This window comes from Myxocyprinus asiaticus, chromosome 31 (assembly GCF_019703515.2).
Source record: "Myxocyprinus asiaticus isolate MX2 ecotype Aquarium Trade chromosome 31, UBuf_Myxa_2, whole genome shotgun sequence".
In the NCBI taxonomy this organism is placed as follows: domain Eukaryota; kingdom Metazoa; phylum Chordata; class Actinopteri; order Cypriniformes; family Catostomidae; genus Myxocyprinus; species Myxocyprinus asiaticus.
In genome coordinates, this window is record NC_059374.1 from 38,293,483 (window position 1) to 38,304,894 (window position 11,412).

At 38.3% G+C, this 11,412-nt stretch overlaps 1 protein-coding gene across 4 annotated transcripts in view; it reads right to left on the reverse strand.

The window, feature by feature from the left end:
- The window catches only part of LOC127422660 (roundabout homolog 2-like), a 658,906-nt gene extending 651,889 nt beyond the window's left edge, over nucleotides 1-7,017 (reverse strand). For all 4 annotated transcript variants that reach the window (XM_051666431.1, XM_051666430.1, XM_051666429.1 and 1 more), the window contains exon 1: nucleotides 6,839-7,017. The gene's annotated coding sequence lies outside the window, so the exon portion shown is untranslated. The remainder of the gene's footprint in view (nucleotides 1-6,838) is intronic.
- Between the last annotated feature and the right edge of the window lie 4,395 nt (nucleotides 7,018-11,412).

An 11,412-nucleotide genomic window follows, 5' to 3' on the forward strand; every position in this document is an offset into this window, starting at 1 on the left:
TGTTAAACAGTGGTGCACCCATGCATATTGAATGATCAACACCAAGGATGTAATATTCAAGATTGGGGAGGACCAAATATAAAAGTTTAAAGGAATGTTCTGGGTTCAATATAAGTTAAGCTCAACTGACAGCATTTGTGGCATAATGTTGATTTCTACAAAAATAATATTAACTTGTTTATTTAAAAATTGCAAAAATCACGGTTACAGTAAGGCACTTATAATGGCACTTCTTAAATTACATACTGCTTCAAAAGTATAGCCACACTGCTTTAAATAAAGTGTGCACTTTAAAAATCTGCATTATTTTATGAAAACATCTTTTTATACATCCATTTAATTTCTCACAATCGTTTCTGTCATTTTCACTCAATTTTAGGTTTCAACTTGATACTCTTCATGAGTAATCTGAATTCAAAAAAGTGCAATTTATCACTGCGGATTGTAGCTTTGGCACCAGCTTTGACACCACAATTTGTTTCCAGTAAATCATCCAGTGGACCAGATTAGACTTCTCCACGGTCTGGTGTCTTTGTTGCAAAAGTTCAGAAAAAACCCCTAAAAATGTTGTTCTTTCCTTTCATTGATTTTCTTTACATGCATTAGTTATGCTGTGGGAACTATTAGTTATAGTGGGAGCTAGTCCATCCTCTCATAGTCCAATCTGTCTGTCGGTCTCTGGAGTGATCATATATTCTCTCTTTCACAGATACCCAGTCTGAGCCAGTCAGACCTGTGACCAGTGATGTATAATGCCTGACTTGGTTCACTTTGCCATCACACACACTCACACCTCTCAACAGGCATGACATGGAGCAAGGGGTAAATAAAATCAATAAGCTTCCATTTTACAATGCAACCATTGAATTCTCAATCAATAGCTCCTTAGCAAGAAATAAATGCACAGGCATTTGCATAGACATCTCAATCACCCAGCATTGCTGAGAATGTAAAAAGAAAAGTGACTCTTGGACAGTTGTAGCTGAAGTTTACACAATGGAGGAATGGTACATCTGGCAGGTTGATACTGTACTTTTGAGAAACACAATGGGGTGAATTAACAGTTGTACAACTTTTCTGCATGGTATTTCGGCGCAAAAGCCTGCATCTTATTAACTAACCACACGCAATCTAGTTTAAGCAGGCGCAATCAGTGCTAAAATAGCATTGCGTCTTGAGTATTTAAATTAAGTTATTGTTGTTCCTTGACACCCAAACACTCCTTTCTATGTCAACTAGGCCCATCATTGACTGCATTTTATCCACAAAAACCCTGTGCTATTTGCAATAAACATTGCGCTATTACCACACGTGGAAAGCAGGTGTGAATTTAATTTAAGACATGTTTGAGTACATTTTCTACTGATCGTGGCAGAAGTAATTCACCAAATAATGATCAAATGATGGAGAACAGCTTTATAACTGGCATATATCTAGATGAACCGGGTAGTCTAGCGCACGCAATTCTGTTCAAATCCTCAATTGTGCAACCCATCAGAGAAAACCCTTGCAACTCAACCAGTACAGTCAATACAGCTTAAACCTTTTAGTTTCAAACCTACTCCTTCATTGATACCACAGGTGCCACAAAGAAGCCTAATTCCCATGATCTATATCACCTTCCATGTTCAGCCACAGTTCAACGTAGATCGTGGTGGTCAGTGACTCTTGCTCAGAGGCCATGGCATTGCTGGACACAGGCCCAAGAGAAACAGATTGGTGTAGAGCTGGACGACTACAGCGAGGCGCCTTAATTCCTGTCACCCAACCCCCCTCCCTCCTTCTGTCTGCTAGATCAACATGCGCTGCTGCTCTCAAACATGACAACCTGTTTGAGATTATGCCTATTCTGCATAACACCAGCCTTAGATGCAGTATAAAAGACAGCCTAGTTTCAATCACTCTGTCAACCTTCATTTGTATATTTAATATACATACGTATATATATATATATATATATATATATATATATATATATATATATATATATATATATATATAAATGAAGGCTGACAGAGTGATTGAATCTTAGCTGTCTGCTATCTAAAGTCTTTTAGACTGTATCTAAGGCTGGTGTTATGACTTCAACTGTGTACATTATATATATATATATATATATATATATATATATATATATATATATATATATATATATATATGATGATGATGAGACTGATAATCGTATACGGTGAAACCTTAAAAACATTTTAAAGTTAATGATTACATTTACATGCACACCAATATGCTGATATCTGATATCTACCAAAATCAGCGTATTCAAAAAATCTGACAACGCAAGAATACATTTAAATGAGATTTAAAATCATTGGGTTTTCTCTGCTTTTGAAGTAAAAATGTAAACAGTCAAGTGCACAACACTTGTACACATTGGATAAGCCGGTAAGAACTTTGGTAAAGGTGTTTACATGCAACGAGAAATCATGTTAATAATCTCTATCAAAAATCTATGAGTGCCTATTGGTGCTTAAACCATTTATGACCTTACCCCATTTACATGACCTTACATGTTGTTGTGCATGTAAACATATAACCTATAGGCGCAATCTATGCATGCAGAACTCTGCAGAAAACCTCAGAACGCAGAATTGCAATATCTCTTATTCATTACATTTCTACGCATTCCACACCACTTGCGTGTTTGATTCTAAATATTTGACTAATATCATGATGCTTTCAGCTACCAAAATGAGTAAAGTACACTCAGCTCCATTTAATGCATTTTACTATGTTTAAATCCATTCTGCACATTGTTCTCTAAAATGTGGAAAAAGTCTGCAGATTCCATCTGCGCCTGTCAATAAGTGTGAATCTCACCAAAACATCACCAGCCAAACTTTCACACCAAAAAAGGAAGAAAATTATTTTTTTTTGCATAAGGCAAATAAAGCAAAAAGTTTGGGGAGCATTAAGATGTTTTTACATTTTAATGATAATTAAGCACATTTCCCCCAAAATTAGTTATATATATATATATATATATATATATATATATATATATATACATTTTTCTCAATGGTGATTCTCATTATATTCATATTACTATAATAGTAGAAGCTAGCTGTTAGTAGTAGTAGCAGTTAGGACAATAACACTTTATCCTAATCAGAACCAGCGCGATAGAACGACAAGTAATATAAGGTATCTCGTCCATGTTAATTCTAGTTTTTGTCCTAACCAGCCACCACGTCAACAAACAACAGCACATTTTGTCGATCGCTTGGTTTCTATTTCCGCATTGTTGTGTTAGGTAGCCCTGCCCACTTGTGAATTATCATTGGTCCAAAATCCTGGTCTTCATAACAGTACATTAAATATGAAATATGTTCTGACTGGTTGTGATTGGGCCACGTCTCACAGCAACTTCACGTTCATTGTGGACAGACAAACTGTTTGCCGCTGGAATCTTATTATAATGCATCTGGTTAGAACACGGTGTGACAGGCATCCAAAATTGCACTGCTTTTGTCTTGTCATGTCAGGATACATTTAAGTAGGTGTCAGCCAGGAGCTGTCCATGGTTCTGAATGGTGGTGGATTAGTTCACGCTGTGGAGGTGTGGATTCTACAGACGCACTGTCCATCGGGCTGTCAGAATGTAATTATGTGGGAGTTTCAGAGTGCCAAGAATGAAAAAAACAAACCAGTCGAGGTCTTGGAGGGCAAGTGTGCCACCGTGGATTTCGGCAAACAATTCAGCGAACTCTCCAGTGCATGGCAGGCCTCTGCCAAATCACAGCACAGTTAGACGCCTCACTCAGCTGAGAGGAGAGCTTAGATGGTGATGTTGACACAAACCAATTACATTCTCCTCTGGGGTGAGCCTCACATAGTGTGAGCATTTTTTATTATTTTTAAATATTACAAAATAAAAAATGTGATGGGTGTAATTGTATTAGGCACTGCTAGAAATGTTAAACATGAAAAATAATGATATAATATTAAATGGTGAAGTATTTATATGTTACGGTAGTATTTGCGGATTTAAATAAAAATCAGTGCATCACAGTTTTCGCTTTTACAGTAATACAGTCAAATTACTGGATTACAATAATGAGAATCTAATGAGAACAAGAACTGATAAAAAAGGGAATTACAAATAAACTTAAAGTGAAATGCTTAGATGTATTACAGTAATGTGAATTTAGGGGGGAAAATGTGCTTAACTGTCATGCAAATAAAGTCACAATGAAAAATTGGGTGTTACATAACCACTTTGTATTTATGGAGTGGTGGTGGCGTAGTGGACTAAAGCACTGAACTGGTAAGCAAAAGTTGTTGGTTCAATCCCCGCAACCACCACCATTGTGTCCTTGAGCAAGGCACTTAACTCCAAGTTGCTCCAGGGGGATTGTCCCTGTAATAAGGGCACTGTAAATCTCTTTGGATAAAAGCATCTGCCAAATGCATAAATGTAATGTAAAATGTAGGTGACTGGAGGGAAGTGGTTGAAAAGTAAGAGGGATTCGTAATGTCAACTGAAACTAAAAGTCGTTTCAGAAATGGAGCAGGAGATTACATTTTGATAAAAGATTTAGTTAATTTTAATTTAGAGTCATGCATAATAAGTCCAAGAACATGCATATGGTCATTTTTTAACTCATGATGAGCTTAAAGTTGACATGCTACCAAAGCTAATAACTGATGATTTGACAGGAAACTCCTGAAAGATCTGGGTTCTGGGTTACTGACCAGAAGGTAGGGGGTTCAAGCCCCAACACAGCCAAGATGCCACTGTTGGGCCCTTGAGCAAGGCCCTTGACCATATCTGCTCCAGGGGTGCCGTATCATGGCTGACCCTGCACCCTGACCCCAGCTTAGCTGGGATATGTGAAAACAAAGAAATTTCACTGTATATATTAAAAATGTATAATGTGTGACAATAATAAAGGCTTTCTTCTTTTCTCTTCTACAGTTTGAATTGAATTCCACATAATATCCTCTCAAAGGTACACTCAATAGTCAGGCAAGACTGTAAATGTGACACCCCTGAATCAGGGCTCCAGACTGCGACTAAAATTGTCGCAAATGCTACCAAAAATAATTGATTGTGACAATAATTTAAAATCTAGTCGCCACTGGCAAAAGTCAGGTCGTGTGCATTCATATGCGGTTTCGTCAGATATCATCTTGTGAGTTATTGAATATATTTTTAGAACGCGCACAACCAGTATGTCTCCCACCGCTTTTCACCCGTTCTGTTTCTGACAAGCTCGCTGCACCGCACATAATGCAACAACAAACCCAGCGTGAGAGAGTCGTGAATAAATGACTCTTTTGAACTGGATCTTTCTCATGAATCACCCAAAAAGAACTGAGGGGCTGTGTCTCGTTTGGAAGGCTGCGTCCTCCAGAGGTCGCATTTGTCAGCTGCATACATCTCGTTTCAGAAAAGTGAGTAGGACACTTTGAATGCAGCCTTCGAATGCGACATCTTTCACGGGAATTTGGAGGATGCATGAGGTGTATCCTTCGTGGGCACTTACAACCCACAATTCTTTGCTTCAACGGAAATGTCTAAAAACAACTACGCCAATTTGCATGTAAATATGATGTTCAAACGCAAGTAATGTTAATTCTCAAATTGAAGTACCTCAGTAGATGGGTGCAGAGTATATATTATGTATAATTATATTTATATATAATAAAAAATAAAGTATTAGACTAAAAGTACCCCTGTAAAATCTACTTTCTTTTCTCTTTACATCATTGTAACACTCCTAAAATGTACCTCATACATTCCCTTCTAAAGGGACTTTGTTCCCTTCTCACTCAAAGCGCTCGCGCTTGTTAAAGAGTGGCGTGCTGTCATAGCAACCATGTTACGTTCCGTTTCCGTTTGTCCTATGAAGGCCGTCTCGTTTAAACGAGGCTTGTTTAAAGGAGGACACTCGGTATACTGCAGCCTTCAAAGGACGCATCCTACCTAGCATGCAGCCTTCCAAACGAGACACAGCCAGGGTTTGAACTCAGGAGCTCAGGATAGCAGTTTGAGTCAGATTCACTTTCTCAGCGAATCAGCCATCAGTGAGTTCACAACTGGGAGCACAGACATTTCAAAATAAGAGTCCCATGTGTATTTCGGGCTTCTTTATAATTAAAAGTCCCGTATTGTGTACCACTTTTTTTCTTCTGGTAATTATTGATTGGGATTGGAGTAGCACAATAAACTGCATCTGGGATTTCATTCAATTTGCTCTCTTGTAGTCTCTGTGTCTGGACCATCCGGTAACAGTAAAGAAAGACTAAGGCAATATTTTAAAACAATTAAAATTATATATATATATATATATATATATATATATATATATATATATATATAATCAAGTTTTTGACACTCAGGACAATTGAGGGACTTGTACACATGATGCAAACATTCACTGATGCTCAAAAAGACAACACACTACTATATGCATTCTATACTTTATGTACATGTCTGTAATGTAGATTCTGAAGAGCAGTACTAAATAAATAAAAAAGATTTTATCTCTTATATTTGTATAAATTATGAAAGGGGTGTGAACATTTATGAGACAAAAGGGAATGCAAACATATCTTCTCAACTATACATACTGTTATTAAACCTTCGATGAATGGGTTATCAGCTGACTTCCTTTTCTTTGGCTTTCTATTTTGTTTCTGAACAGCAATCTAAATTGAGGAAATCTGTTATTTGGCTACTAAAAACAGCCATTTGGCTCCTTAATGTTTCAGTTTAGGAGCCGATGGCTCCTAAGTCATTTTTGTAGTCTGGAGCCCTGTGAATCCACATTAACATGCATGTATCCAGACACAGATAATTTTCACTTGTCTAGCTTACCTTTATTGGTAGGCACCTTCAAACCAAAGCTTGACAATGTATTTTTCAATGTATTTCCTGCACTTGAGGAACGCTTCTTTCCAAATTATCTGCGAATGGTGGGAATTCCAGCTCACTCTCACACACGACTGTCAAAGCACTCTGCCGTCTTCCCGAGCTCATCCCATCTGCAAAGCAAGTGAGAGACAGAGAGAGAGAGAATGCAAGAAAGTCAGCAAGGGAGACAGAGAGAGCGAGAGAGAGCGAGAGAGAGGAGAGAGAGAGAGAGAGAGAGAGAGGAGAGCATGAGGAAAAAGACAAGAGTAAAAGAGGAGGAGAGAGATTGTTTCGATAATGTAGATTGTCATAAGAGAGCTGCATTCCTGGTAATCCAATAGAAGTGAAGTAAAAGCTTCTGTCATTTCAACAGACTTAATGAAAGCAATTTGATTAGACTCCCCTGCATCTGCACAGTTTCCTTCGCAGTCATTGTTTCGGAGTTGTGCCACCCTGTCTCGCTCTCAAATTAACTTGCATTTAATGGATTTAAAAGGATAGTTCACATAAAAATTACAATTCTATCATTGTTTGCTCACCCTCATGTTGTTCCCAACCTGTAGACTTTCTTTCTTCCAAGGAACACCAAAGGAGAAGTTTAGCATGTGGACTTTCCAAGCTTCTCTCAACCATACGATGAAAGTGGATGGGGACCAGGGGTTGTCAAGCAACATGATCGCACGGGAAGTCGGCATGTTGTTTCCGAAAGTTCCAGTACCCTAGGATTGGCAACATTATGCCAAGCGGCATCTCCTATCTGACATTTTTGCATTGGCTCCAGCATGTTTACCTTCCCCTGGCCCGGATTCTGATCCCGCTTTAAAACCAGGAAGTAATCGCATTTGGATAATCAGTGACGAGTGGGATTGGGAGGTTGCATAATTCCCTCTAAAATTTTAACTCCACTGATGGTTGGAGTTGCAAGTTCGTATCCAGGGTGTGCTGAGTGACTCCAGTCAGGCATCCTAAGCAACCAATTGGCCCGGTTGCTAGGGTGGGTAGTGTCACATGGGGTAACCTCCTCGTGGTTGCTATAATGTGGTTCTCGCTCTCGGTGGGGCACGTGGTGAGTTGTGCATGGATGCCGTGGAGAATAGCGTGAAGCCTCCACACGTGCTAGGTCTCCACGGTAACGTGCTCGACAAGCCACATGATAAGATGCGCGGATTGATGGTCTCAGACGCGGAGGCAACTGAGATTCATCCTCTGCCACCTGGATTGTGGCGAGTCACTACGCCACCAAGAGGACTTAGAGCGCACTGGGAATTGGGCATTCCAAATTGGGGAGAAAAGGGGAGAAAAAAAAAAAAAAACTCCACTGATGGTTAGGCTTAGGTTTGGGTTAGGGGGTCCAGTTTATAAATATGCATTCCTCTTCACTGTATTACAGCCTGTACAGTTGAAAACAACTCATTTTTGGTGTCCCTCCATGGACATTACACTCAGAAAATGGAGCTCACGTGTACCCATATGCCCAACAACACTTACCGCTTTGGCCACTTGGGGAAGTGTGTCAAATTTCGGTAAGCGCAGACTGATTTTAGCTAAAGAAAAGTCAACCTATTGTTTCCAATTTCACAATGATATCAGTCTGTGAAAAACAAATTATCATAGAAGTAGTCCATATGACTTGTGCACTATATTCCAAGACTTTTGAAGCAATATGATATCTTTGTGTTAGGAACAGACTGAAAAATCTAGTTTGACAGCTGTGGTCACCATTCACGTTCATTGTATGGCAAAGATCAGCTTGGAGATTCCGCTATAAATAACTCTTTTTGAGTTCCATGAAAGAAAGGTCTTATGAGTTTGGAACAAAGAAGAGCCATCCTATAAAAATAACTATTCCTCAAGTGAAATAAGGAACCCGGTAAGATGAGCTATTCTCTCTCATACACCTTTTCAAAAAGTACTGTGGTGGTACCATGGTACAGTGATGATATCAGATAAAAATACCACTGTAATTTGCACGGTTGGACAAAATTTAGAACATAAGAACTGGCTCTCTTTCAATTCATTACAATTTGAGATTTAAAATTAGAATACAGTACACCATGCTGAGCAGAAAACAAGGGCAAAGTTGAAATAGTTTAAACTCTGAGTGCCACTTTACAATGCATTACCAACACGGGGTATCACTGTTGCAGACGCTTGGCTCAACAGAGTTCAATGCATTCTCTGGTCTATGGCTTTTCCACTTTACCTTCCTTGAGTAACTACCATCAATTTAACAAGTGCAACAAGACTCCTAAATCAATTTCTACAGCAAACCCAAGAGCTGAAAGTCACAATTTGTACATTTCTCAAATTGTATGTGCATACTGTGTGTGAAAGCTACAGCATTTCTCATCATTACCATCCAAACAGCACTGATGGTAGAACGATGCAAGTAAATGCACATCAATTAATGACAGCACCAGTTAAATTAAACCATTGCTCAAATGACTGGAATACCTGTACAGCGAATTGTTAACAACAGGAAGGATGCAAAACAAAATGCCTGTTTAAATGTGTTTTTCCATTTAAAGGTATATTCTGATGTTAAAATACTTCTATTCCATCTTAATATATAGAGACAACTATAAGTAAGACATTTGTAGGTTGATCTCCCAAAAAGTGTAAACATAAGCTGTATTTCCATCCACATATTTTTCCATGTACATTTTGGGATATTGCATAAAAAACGCTGGATGGAAACACCAAGATGCAAATAAAATCTCCAAAATACAATAAAAAATGTATACGCTTGCTTGAGGTGGATTAATTTTTTTATTTGATAAGAAGAAATGAGCATAAACGATGATGGAAACACATTTACCGAATAAACTCTTATTGAATTTGTTAGGAATACAAGATGTGCATCAAAAAAAGTAATGTGACTGAATAGCTCATTCATAACTGGATTAACCAGCAGACCAATCATCGCATCTGAAATGTTGCTATGGTCATCCTGAAATAACAGTGTACTGAAAATCCAAAGCATGCAAAGAGTTTGCAGAGCAAATAAGTCGAATACAAACTCGAACTGTGCCAAAGATCAGGCTTATTGTCACTTTTGAAAAATATCTAATAGATCTGCACGGCAAAGACATAAGAGGAACGCATTGCGCTCCAAGAACTGTGTGACGCACTGTCGCTCCCAGACATTAGACAAGTTCTTCTAGAATGTTTTCTCTGCGTGCTCCAAACTGTAAGTATTTCATTAAGAAATAAAACTCACAGTGGCTACAATTTCTCCAGAAGTGACTATTTTGTTCTTTTGAATGCATGGGATGAAAATGTGGCTTTGTTCTCACATTGTTTTTCCGATATTATGGTTTTCCGCATAAATTACATTCACAACTTGGATGGAAATATAGCTATTGTGGCTCTGCGGTGCTTTCAGAACATTGCTCTGTTTATTTGAGCATTCTGACCAGAGCGACACAAAAACATTGGCTTAACGACCTAAAGAGAGTCACTATCAAATGCAATTGTATGGAAAACCGTGAACGTGACATTCTTTAGAATATCTCATTTTGTGTTCCGAAAGAAAGTGATATTGGTTTGGGTGAGAAAATAATGACAAAATGTTCATTTTTCAGTAAACTATCCCTTTAAAAACGTACTGTATGAAAACACAATATCTCAATAACCGTGCAGAGTAGGCCTACAAATCTTGTTACCTCATAGCATCCAAACTAATGTGATAGACAGTTAAGTAGTAATTTGCTAAGTGATTACTGCAAGTGCATGTTTTTGATATTATCAGCAGATTTAAACATCGAGTGGATTGTCCCACCGTCAACAGTTGATAAATGACCACTCATTAGAATTGCAAAGGCGGAGCAGGCGACGCTGTCAGCTGCAGCCACAATGCATGATTCCAGAAGAGGTTTGACAGGGCCACATTCTAAAGGATGTAAGGCGTACTTCTCGAAATTAGGCTGGTAAAGAAGTGGCAAAGGGTCATAATCAATTGGTTAACGTGACGACTGAGATGGAGGCGACACAGAGGTCTGGCTCTTTAATGACTAATGCTCTTGTTTGTGTGGTTTCAAAGAAACCCTTTCCATACTAATCAAGTCCAGATACGTTGCAGCTTTATTCAGAGTAATCGTGCCAACAATTGCACTAGAAAATATAGGCCTACCAATATGCTGTCTTGTACTATAGGAGAGACTGGGGCTAGTTGTCACACTTTTTACTCTATTTCTCTGGTTAGGTTTATTTTTAAAGGTAATTTATATACAGGCACATACCTTAAAGTCTAGGCTACAAAAAAAGCTACTGAAAATTTTCACCGTTGTAACCAGCAAAAAACAAAAAACAAAGATAGAGTTCATTGAACTACAATACTATATGGGGTAAGCTGTCACAATTGGAACCTGCCATTAAGGAAAAAACTCTGCACATAATTTCATCTCCACCTAGTGGTCAGTAACAGCCCCCAGTTAATGGCAAAACAACAAACTGTAGTTCTTAAAAATATTAATGGCATATTAATGTTATTTGGAAAAAATATGCTAATGTGCTGTCTAATTGTTAGCAGTTGTTGG